The sequence below is a fragment of the Leguminivora glycinivorella genome, chromosome 15 (assembly GCF_023078275.1).
Source record: "Leguminivora glycinivorella isolate SPB_JAAS2020 chromosome 15, LegGlyc_1.1, whole genome shotgun sequence".
In the NCBI taxonomy this organism is placed as follows: domain Eukaryota; kingdom Metazoa; phylum Arthropoda; class Insecta; order Lepidoptera; family Tortricidae; genus Leguminivora; species Leguminivora glycinivorella.
The window spans coordinates 7344894-7357322 of record NC_062985.1 but is presented as its reverse complement, the minus strand read 5'-3'; the positions used below and the strand labels follow the sequence as shown (position 1 = coordinate 7357322).

At 34.7% G+C, this 12429-nt stretch overlaps 1 protein-coding gene across 1 annotated transcript in view; it reads left to right on the top strand.

Moving 5' to 3' along the window:
- The window catches only part of LOC125233850 (protein unc-13 homolog B), a 463752-nt gene that overhangs the window by 310052 nt on the left and 141271 nt on the right, over positions 1-12429 (top strand). The window lies entirely within an intron of this gene.

The following is a 12429-nucleotide window of genomic DNA, read 5'->3' as shown; positions in this document are numbered from 1 at the left end:
ATCACGTCAATTAGTCGCTCCGTTTTGCTGTGAAAGACGGACAAACAAATAGACACACACACTTTCCCATTTATAATTGCTATTTTTGCATATTGCATAATTGCTAATTGTTATATCGAAGTCTACAATTTAATATAATTAAATACTAGAAAAAACAAACGGTTATCAATAAATACTTCATTAATAATTAACGTCGTTATTAACACTCGCTCTCAATTGCACCCTTAAATTGATCGGGCTATTAATTATTACGCTACAGGACTGCTTAATTTGGAACGATCAAAGTAAAATTTACTGTAATCTAAAGACCGATTCTGTTTTTAGAATTAAATTTTTTTGTGACAACCGTGACCGTGAGTTCCTCAGCGTACAATCAACCAATTGGAACCCTAGGCCACTGTAGAATTATGTAAAAGTGACGTTATAAATCAAATTGTAGGAAACCTCTTACAGCTTCTCATTTTTCATCAGTAAGTAAATACGGTTCCAATTGGTTGACACTTTTACATCAGTAAGTAAATACGGTAATTAAGATGCCTTTCAAGAAAATAAAAGGTCACATCAAAATAAACCATAAATTAATACTTTTTACAGACTCTTTTTAAATCTAAAATATAGGTAACATTTTTTTACATAACAGGCAGTCATTTCCATGACAATGAATTCAACAAAGAAAGGTTGAAAATAAATATCTATCTTAATGTCTACTATAAGCTGTTTGTAAAAATACGTTGGAGGAATGCTACTAATTACTTCGTTAGAACAAGATTGTGGCAATCAAGGTATTTTCATTGAAGAGAAATTTTACTCAGTAGGTATTTCACTGATATTTTTCCCGAGCACATGAAGCCTAGATTTTGTATTTTTATACCCAAATTATATATATATTCCTGACAGCCTGGTCCTGACGGTATATGTCACTTTTAATGACTATAAATGAAACTTATTTCATGCCAAATATAAGACCATCGTGTACGATTTAAGGGCTATAACCATTATTGCACGCTAAAAACGAAATGACTCAGAAACAAACATTTTTAACTTGCCATCACATCCCTCAAAGACTCTTAACGTTATGTACCAAAATTAGGGTTCAATTTTTTTTAAATTATAAATGGCTTACTCTTGGCCACAAACTAGCCGAAGGCAAAGACGTGGCCTACGATGGAGTGAGCTCGCCCAGAAGATGCCTGTTCACTTTTGATTTGAACTCTTGATAATCATTTATTTGGTAAAAGGCATTAAAATGTGTCCGCCATCTTAGATCTATTTAGGGTGATCTGCTCTTAATACAGATTGCGACCCGGGTTTATCACCCCGACCCACTTCTGGCCGATAAAACTTCATCTTATTTAATCCAGCGTCGGAGTGACAGGACACAATGCCTCGTTATGGCCTGATTGGGGTTCATTGATGGACTTGGATGGACCTAAATAAAATTTTGTGTCCTTCACTTATACTTATAGTGAAGTTTGTTGATAATGATTATGAATAATACGTATGTCCGCATTACGTTGCTGGTATGATTACCTTATCGTTTACTATAGAGGAGGGTTACATTCTGGTGGCCTATAAACTATTGTCATATTTTCACAAGTGTCAGAACACTATTCACATAACCAGAGATGTACAAAATGGTTTTAAAAAAAGCATTTAAATACAAAATGCAAAATACTTTTCAGATTTACTATTTCAAATGCAAAATACCAAATAGTTTTGAGTTTTGTATTTCAAATGCTAAATGTAAAATAGGTATTTTCAAAATACTTTTTGAAAATAAAATACCTTTTGACCAAATCTCAGATATTTTTATTTATTTTCGGTATTAATAATCATGAGAAATAGAGTCACAATGCCGAACAAAAACGTCTAATAACATGGGACCTAATGAAAGTAATGAATGACATTTTGGTCATATTTATCAGTAGGCAATCAATAAATTATGTTATGTTATTTTATTTATTAATAACATAACAGAATTTTTTGATCGCCTACTATTTTTAGGTATTATTATACCTACTCACTTAAATAATGTAAAAAAACTAGACTAACGAAAAGAGAGTCATAGCAATGGAGCCCCATTTTGTTGATTGTGCATCTAGTTCTTATATTTCATACCTATATCACCTAAATGCTCTTTATTTATTTTCATTCTATAGCTTAGGATTTTTACAATAGGAATAATAACTCAACACTTAAAAGTAGGTAGGTAATTAAATCAAAATCAGTCATTAGTACTCAGCACCAGCAGTCCAGCAAACAATAAATCCGTTGAATCGTCGGCGACAGTGGCGTCGCTTTCCATAGATAATATTCGTTTTCGTTTGACATTGACAGTGTCAAATTGACACTAGTCAGTCAGGCGCGCATGGCTAGCAGGCGCCTCTATCGGTCAAATTCGGCAATACAAGCGTCATTTGTTCACATTTTGTTTGACTGGTAATGTTGGCTAAACTTAATTTAATCATAAAGTATTTTGCATTTTGAAATGCATATTCAAAATGAAAAATACATCTCAAAAAGTATTTCAAATAAAATACAAAATGTTTTTTACTAAAAGGCATTTAAATGCAAAATACAAAATAGGTATTTAGCATTTTGTATTTGCATTTTAAATAGAATTATTTCAAATAAATCGCATCTCTGCACATAACATTGTATGTCATAAAACTTTGAAGTCAGAATAATTTTTGAACATACCTGTTTTACGTCATAGCTGTGTTATGTCATATTGTTATGAAAACAATAAAATTGTGCTGAACCCTGTTATAATAAAAGCAATACGTAAACTGAAAAACAGATATCGATTCAAATTAACATACAGGATTGTTCCGGGTAATGTTTGTGTAGCTTTTGTAAACTAATAAAACATTGTTTTCAATTCATTCCATCAATTTCAAACAACAACAAAGTCAACAAACTATTCCAAAGATTTTCCGTCAAACTTTCCTTTCACGACTAAAAGGATTCGAACCAAATTGGCTCAATTATTCATTCGACTTTTCAAATTAGAAGTCCAGTGTGGTCATAAAACATTTTACCACCCCCTTACTTTCCGTAGGTGTCGTAGAAGTCGACTGTAGGATATGAGTTTCATTGTGGTGTGGGCGATAGGCTGGTAACCTGTCTTTACTATAATCACAATTTGTTTTGTTTTTTCAACCCCTTAATTGCCAAGACTTGAACTGAAATTTCAGCAGTTTCTGTCGTCACAAAACTGACATTTAGTTAATTTTTGTTAACAACTGTCACTAATTTAGAGTCCCAATTTCTGAAAATGCCCTTATGTATGAATTCATTCAACTTTTCAAATTAAAAGGCATTGCGGGCACTGGAATTATCTTAGATCAATACCTTAAGCTGTGGACTCTATTATCGGAATAGCAGAATGTAAATAGGCTATTTGTCACTGCGAGTCTAGCGAGGGACGATTAAGCGACGCCATTAGGAACACCTACTTGCCTGAACAAACTTTTTATCTTTGTTACCAGACCGGAACTTTGCTTTACTGATTGAACACCTTTGGTTCGAAGTAATTCAATGTAAGCGACGCGGTCTTATGAATTTATATTTATTTTAATTTATGCGTTCCCTTTTTATACCCTTTTTAATAACCTATTTCAAAACCTCTATTTAATATGTCTTAGTTTAACGATTTATTTTAGATTTATTATCATTTGGTCTAATGTTTCAGGTTATGCATAAGATAAATGTATAAATAAACACTAAAGAGACATTCTTACACCCAATGAATACTGTCCCACAATGATTTCAAGAAGGATTGTGTTGTGCGAACACAGTACAATAAAATACATAGAGAAATTATCCGTGACTCAAAAAGAAATATGCACTCAGTTCTTAGTCTGTCTGTTAGTCATGCAAATAAGTGCTCATATCAATATTGGGACCCAGGGCTATCAGCTTCACAGGCAGCGTCACTACCCATTGGCCAGGCCAGGCCGATCACACAAAACAAAAACATTCACTTAGATTGCCTTATCCAGTACAAATACAGTTTCGATAAATTGAATTAGAAATACGACTCACCACACGTTTCAAATGCAATTTCCACTTGGGTATTCCTCAGGTATTACTCAATATTCCGAACCGCGCTCGCAAGTTTCCGATTCTTTTAAAAACGGGTGCATATATTTTTCAACAGCGGCTGTCGGTCTAGCCAAAGTGACAGTCGTTGACGCTAGGTAGTGATCAAAACGCAGTCTGGCTCTGTCGCGCCACTACAGAAGAGGAATAGGGAGAGCTGGTGCCGTAGCCGAATGGCATTTCTGCGACGCGAAACGAAAACGAAACGCCGCGAAAGGTAGTCTGGCTCTGTCGCGCCAATACGCAAGGGCGATAGAGATAGATATCTACGAGCGTTTCTTTATGTGAGCGTTTCGTAAGCGTTTGTGGCATTCGGCTACGTGCCCTGGCTACGATACGCTTACGTAGTGTAACGGTGCTCTTACACGGGCAACTTAACTCCAAGCAATTTACATACCATTGCCGCGTTTGCTCCATAGTTCGCTGGTGCGTATTGAACAAACGCAGAAATGGTATGTACATTGCTAGCAATTGTATTGCCCAAGTAACAGCACCGTAACCTTTTTTTTTAACAAAATATCGCTAGCTTTAACAACAAAGACAATGTACACAAGTACTGTAAGCATATTATTAAAGTTTCGCCAAACTGTAAAACAGTTTGTTGGCGATGCGCTCGATACCTAATAGATACACTACCTACAGACAGTGCATCTGTTCCCAATATAATGAACCGTATTTCGACGCCACACGAGTAATTATGCCGGTAAATAAGCGTTTGTGTTGTTGGCTAGTCCCTAGCCGTGCGTCACGTGCGATGCTGCATGCTGCACTGAACCAAAGGTGAAATTTACAAAAGTTCAGCGGTGCGTGTAACAAGCCCGTGCTTGTTAAACTTTTCCGTGTTTGAGTAGTTTATAAACTTTAGCTATATTATTTGGAGAGAATAGATGGTAATAAATTTAAACTTTAAACTCTGTGTTTGTGGTGGGCGAATATGAACGCAAAGTCATAAAGACCATCCACACATTCATACGTCACTGATTATAGTGCGTTGTGCAACATGAAGCTTATTGCAAACGAGAGTATATTTAATTGCAATTCAAAAACTTGAATTTGCAATATTCTTACGCCTCCAGTTTTTTAAACATGTCCCTTAGGCTTTTTCTCTAACTCCCGCTACGCATGTGTGCAATTGCGCAGTTGCTACTGAGCAATGATAAAAATAATATAAATAAGAGACTCTCGCTAGGTGGCTGGATCAAGGGTCAGATGCAGAAGGCGGTGCGGTGATCTTGGTCACGGCGCGGATAGTCCGGCGGTTCCTCTCTCTGCATTCCTAACCACCGGCAGCTTGGGCTCTGCCACGCTGCTAGCGGCACTCTTGGTTAAGTTTTTTTATAATGTGTTTATATGTTTATAAATTGTTTTGTAAGTGTTTTTGTATTTTATTTTTATATTCATATTGTAGTAAACCCTAGCCTTAGAGAAAAGATAAATAAATAGATATAAATAATAAGGGTTCATTAAGGATTGAGTGAGTAATCATGTTGCAGCTGTGAAGATAATTGAAAACAATTTATTTAAAAAGGCGCTTTTCTGTCTTAAAATAAAAATGACAATTTACAATTTTATGACATAGTTCTAGAAGATGAGTACAATAAAATGTTTGAAGGGGAAGCACTAATATCTTCTTGCACTTAGCTTAATGTTGAATCATAAAAAGGCACTTTATTCAGCCCGGGCCCGTGGGGTCTCGTGGATAATAAAATGCATCGTTAGTATTATCTCTTCACACGTACCATGTTTTATTTTAAGCTTAATCCAGGGAACACTTAAAATGTTATACAGTGTGTAAGCCTTATACGGGCGATAAATTAAACCGGACAAAGAATTCATTAGTGATATCATTGATAGTGTTGTTTAAATTTAGTGTTCATTTTCACCCCATAATTATTTTTTGAAGATTTTCTCAGAAGCAATGTACTGTAAACCTGGTTGCAATGACAGTTAATAACATTATATACGCGATATAAGTAACTGTCAGCGCGCGTTTAACGTGAATGTGTTTGCATTACCTACATTGTGGTCTGAATTAATTTGTATGGATACAAATTTTGTTTCAATGTTAAGGAAAAGTTGTCTTGAGCAATTCAAGTTGACGTCATCCAAATGTACAAACTTTTCGGGAATTACTGTCTTATTGTTACATTTCTTATGACCAGGGCCCGTAACTTTCATGCCGATGACATCAATTTGACGTCACGCTGCATATAGGGTGATGCAAATATTTTTATTGTAATAATTAACCATTATTCATTAATCAATTTAATCATGTACATTTGACTTCAAAAGTAAGCTATTCATACGTGGAATAATTAATACCTACTTGATACGTGAAACGAAAAGGAAACAATTTGTTTTGTTTTTATAATTTATTGAATTGTGGTAACAAACCTATTTAATAATATGTATAAAAATGTGTATGTATGTATAAAAATAAACAAATAATTTAATTTACTTTTCACGTTTTTTGTAGGTATTAATTATTTCACGTATGAATAGACTAGTTTTGAAGTCATGATTAAAATGATTGATGAATAATGATTAATTATTAAATAAAACTCTTGAATCATCCTATATGCAGCGTGACGTCAAATTTATGTTATCGGCATGAAAGTTACGAGCCCTGCTTATGACCTATACAGTGATGACATCATTAAAATTTTACCCACATTAGTTTTACACACTGTATTTCATTTTATGATGAATTCAACCTCCCAATATTCCCAATGCTCTAAATGGTATTAATACTACTAACACACTTTACGTGCCTAACGTGCCGTTTTAGTTCCTTAGAAACGATTAAATGCTAAGCGGAACTATTCACGCAATAAAATTTGCATGTAAAAGTGTACTTTAATTTTACGTAATAAGGTCTGTGCTTAAACTAATGTACTCGAACATACAAGTTCTCATAAAAAGATAATTACTGATTAAAATTAACCTAGCTTTTTAATTTCCTGTGGTTACCGATGCAGTGCGAAATGTTTTTCCTTCGTATTTTCACGGAAACTTACGGAAACTTAACCAAACTTCAGGCATAGCAACATGATCAATTCGAACGTTTTTGAAAAAGTAAAATGGTAACCAATTACACACTAAGCACATCTGTATTGGCTCCTTTTACCTCATTTTATGAATTAAATAAGAAATATTGTTAAATTGTTGATAAACATGAGTTTTGACGTGTTAACATTCAAATGCATATTATGCCATAATCACATTACATAATAGGAATGTATATGACCACGCAACTTTGACATCCACCCGCCTTCTTCAGTTTTCCGTGATCATGGTGCATGCAACTGCGTCAAAATATCGGGAGCTCGACAAAAATCAAAAAGGTAATACCGGGCTATATCACGGTCAATATAAGTCTACCGTTTAAAAGACCACATATCTATCTCCACCTAAGTTAGTTCTGAATCTTGGTGTTTCTATGTGGCTTCTACTGATCCTTGTGTAATTAACTTGTATATTTCAGTACCAACGTTTCCTGAAACTTAGGAACGTACGAAGTAACCTTTGTGTGTGCAAGTTTAGTTTGTGTGTGTTTGTTAGAATCAAAGTTCCGAAGAGTTTAAGATAAACGGCTTTGAGCCCCACCAAAGATTTTATTTCTACAGAAGGAAGGATTTGTCATTTAAAATCTTGTAGGTACAATTCTTGCACTTATATCGTACTCTTAAAAAATAAATGAATTTGTGTTTAAGTTGACAAATATGTAGTTCCTTAAACCGACATTCCAAAATGTATGATAACTACAGGATAACTAATGTCGTGTAAATATTTTTGCAACGTGCTTGTAAATATATATTTTTAGATTATCTCGATCATACAATTCCTAACATAAACCAACCCAGTTTAATATCAATCCATAAAACACCTAAAACAAGCGTGCAAAGTGACAGAAAAAAAAGAGCTCACATTTTTGGGCATAACACCCCATCGCTGACACTAACGAGAACATACACACAGGGGCAGCTGATTCATGGGCCACATAACTCCTTAATGGACAGAGCTGTGATACATCTGGGTATTATTTCATCTTTGCCAGTTGCTCGTGAACTCACTACCTACTATGTATAAATATTTCTTTCCGGATTCTCTGCTTACTCCAGTCGATGGAGGAATTTTGGCTTAGAAATTTTTTGTCAAAAAAATCATTCTTTGTCCAGCCCATTTCCCAGTTCAGCTGCATGGGGTCGGGCCTCCTCGTACGTCGGCGCCAGGACAATATATCCTGGGTTGTCTTTGTGGTCAGGTTTTGTGTCCGCATATCTCTCTCTCTCTCTTGCCAAAAAAAAATCTGTTCAAATAAATCATTAGGTAACTAGTTTATGTTTTTCGGTATGGTGGAGTGGGTATAGTATATATTTTATAAATTATTTTATAAATAATTCTTGCTTTCATAATATATAAGTGACTATTCTCCTATCCTCAAAATTTATGTTATGAACCAATTTTCATAAAATGTTGTTAGCATAGATTTAGTTCAGTAGTGTTATTTTTAGTCGTTTCATATTTGTAAAATAAAACACAATTCAATAGGCTACTTGACCCTTTTTTAAAGTCTATTTTATATTATTAATTACTGTCCAATTAACCGAAAACAAATACTACCATATTTTATTACGACTTGAAAACCACAAAAAAAAACATTTATAAAGTTTACTTTAACTAGGCAATTAGGCAAAAACATCATTAGTGATGTTAATCTATAGATTGTCTGCGCATGATGTAAATCGAATTGAGCACAAAATTTTCTGACATTTAAGTTATGAGGCATAAAGTTCATCATGTCAGTGATTGACTCGGCATGAAGTTAAGTTAGGTTCTATGACGTCACTACACGTCTGACAGCGTTTTCGGTGGCCAAAGTTAAAATAAATATTAAACACATTTTTAATCGAAAATACGTAGCCACCATACACTTTTAATACCCAAAATCTATAAAAATTGGTTTCTTATGATGTCAAATACTACAGGAAACAATCATTTCTTGTGCCAAATTCGATAAGAGTCTAGTAGCCTATTAGTTGCGATTCTAAATTCATTATGAATACGATGAACGTTATATTATGTGGTTTCCGGCTACACACTTCTTTTCTATTAAGCTTATCGCAAGGTTGCGGGGCACAGCAAGTTGCGACTGTTGTTATAGTGCCCTTTCTATCTCACTGAATAAAATATATTTTACAACTAACATCGCATTACTCTCTCCGTCGACTGAGCTAACTTCCCGTGGCTGAAGCAAACGGTTATGCTGCTTTATCCGGGGCATAAATTGTGGCGAGCAGTAAAAGGTTTAGTAGTAAACATTAACGGTGTTTCAGCTTTTTAAGAGTTTTATGTGATTGTTATGTTCTCTGGTAATGTTGTTACCTGCGTATATTTGAAGATCGTAGATGAACTGTAGGTACCTTTGTTTGAGTAAAAAAAGTGTTTAAAACAATCCTGGTAAGGGCATTCATTTGTGTGATGAACACAGATATTTTTTCCTGAGTCATGGATGTTTCTATGTATATAAATATTTGTATATATTATATATATCGTTGTCTGAGTACCTGCAATACAGGCCATCTTGAGCTTACCGTAGGATTCAGTCAATCTGTGTAAGAATGTCCTGTAATATTTATTTATTTATTTAATATCGGTTTTGATGTCAGCTCGTTGTGAGTTCCAGTAGTGGTGATGACGATAGCCTCATAAGCTGAAGCCCTTGGTTCGAGTCCCAGCTCGGCCACCGGCGGATCTGAACATAATTTACCCTTTATTTAATTCGTTGCCCGTGATCATGATGTTTGTAGCTGCGTTGAAATATCGGGAGTTCAACGAAAATCAAAGAGGTCTCAATATAATTCTAGCAGTGTTTGTTTATTTTTTGTCGCAGACAAAACAGTTCCCATACGTCATAATTATAAATGTCATTTCATAAATCTGAATATGCACTGATATATCGCTTGTACAGACGGCAAAGCTTTTACCACATCTAACGCGGTTGTGGTGCGCTTTGAGCGCGGTTGATATTTTCCAAAATGACAAGCTATTTGTTAAAACATGGCGGGCTTTAACGCTGCGACACATTGCGGGCTCTGTGCAGTTTCCAACACACAGATGCTCTAATATGCTGACCCCCTTATTCATAAACGTACTCTAAAGTTATCAAGCCGATAAAGTTCGTTTGTCCTTTTCTATCACACCGATACGTCGGAAAGTGACAAACGAACTTTATCGGCTTGATAATTTTAGTGAACGTTATGAATAAGGGCTAGGGTGGAGCGAAAAAACACTTTTCTGGAATTAGCAAACCTAATAGTTATCAATCAATGCCCCTTAGTCTATGAAGCCTTTGTGCAAATTTTCACCTTTTTAAATCAACATCTTCTGCCTCCGCATTAGGGTTGAAATTTTGAAAATCTCATACAAACCTAAAAATTCAACTTTCAGATAAAAAAAAATTTCGACAGTATTATGTTTAGTATATGTTATTGATACATATCATTATGAGAAACTACAAAAAGTTGCGAAAATAGCGTCAAGAATCGCCAAAATTTGTCTAGTTTCAGTACATTCGCCAAAATAGCCGCTAAAATACTGAATATTGGCGATTTTTAACGCTGTTTTCGCAAGTTTTGGTAGTTTTTTGTAATAATATGTATCAATAATGTATACTGAACATAATACTGCCGAAAAACATTTTCTATCTAAAAGTTGAATTTTCAGGTTTGTATGAGATTTTCAAAATTTCAACCCTAATGCGGAGGCAGAAGATGTTGATTTAAAAAGCTGAAATTTTGCACAAAGGCTTCATAGACTAAGGGGCATTGATTGATAACTATTAGGTTTGCTAATTCCAGAAAAGTGTTTTTTCGCTCCACCCTAATAAGGGCCTAAGTATTTTCACAAAACTTAGCTAAAATGATTATTTTTTAATCATGTGTGAAATGCATACGTTAAAATTGTATGTTTTGGTTGAAGAGTGTGAGACACATCTAAGAAGAAATAGTCGATACTTTTTACGTGTAGGTACACACCGTGTTTTTTTTTGTTTTCCGATAATTCGACACGCAGTTAGGTTCATCACCAGGAACCACCCTGTATATCGGTTTTTGTTAAATTAGATTTTTTTTTCGTTTCCATACATAATAAATGGATTAATTAGTGTGAGAGGACCTGAATCATAAATATTAAAGTCATAGTCAAGTGTTTGACGGCACATGTCAAAACAAATAACATTAGGAAGTGGTAAGGGATGTCAGTATTTTTTTTATAATTCGATAACCGTGAGAGTTAAGAGGCTAGTTCCTTAGAGAAATAAAATTGATTGTATTTGAACTAAAGAATCTTCCCTTAAAGTAAACGGAATTCAACAAAAACATGGGCTTTATATAAAAAATGGTAACGGATCAGTAACAAGGCAGCTATATCGGTCAGGTTAATTTATTTGCATTTTCCACCAGTTACGTGTTTGTGTGTTTATTAACACAAAAATAATATATATATATAATCTTCTTCTAAATATATAAAAGAAGAAGCTGACTGACTGACTGACTGACTGACTGACATATCAATGCACAGCCGAAACCGCTGGTCCTAGAGATTTCAAATTTGGCACGTAGGTTCCTTATATAGTGTAGAGGAGCACTAAGAAAGGATTTTCCAAAATTCACCTCCTAAGGGGGTCAAATGGGGGTTCAAAGTTTGTATGGGGAAACAAGATTAGTTTGACTATTTTATTCGAAACTTCACAGGAAGATTCCTTAAGACATATGACTGAATACGTGTTTCAGGTTTTTTGAAAATTCAACCCCTAAAAGGGTGAAAAGGGGGTGATAAAGTCAAAAAATCAATATGGGTATCGTTTTTATGGTTTATCGGGTCGCTGATCACGATAAATACAACGTTTTAAAAATCTAACGAGGCGGAAGTTAAATACCTTCTCCCCTGTTGTGGTGTCTAAATATATAAAAGAAGAAGCTGACTGACTGATTGACTGACATATCAACGCACAGCCGAAACCGCTGGTCCTAGAGATTTCAAATTTGGCACGTAGGTTTCTTATATAGTGTAGAGGAGCACTAAGAAAGGATTTTCCAAAATTCACCTTCTGAGGGGGTCAAATGGGAGTTCAAAGTTTGTATGGGGAAACAAGATTAGTTTGACTATTTTATTCAAAACTTCACAGGAAGATTCCTTAAGACATATGACTGAATACGTGTTTCAGGTTTTTTGAAAAATTACCCCCGAAAAGGGTGAAAAGGGGGTGATAAAGTCAAAAAATCAATATGGGTATCGTTTTTATGGTTTATCGGGTCGCTGATC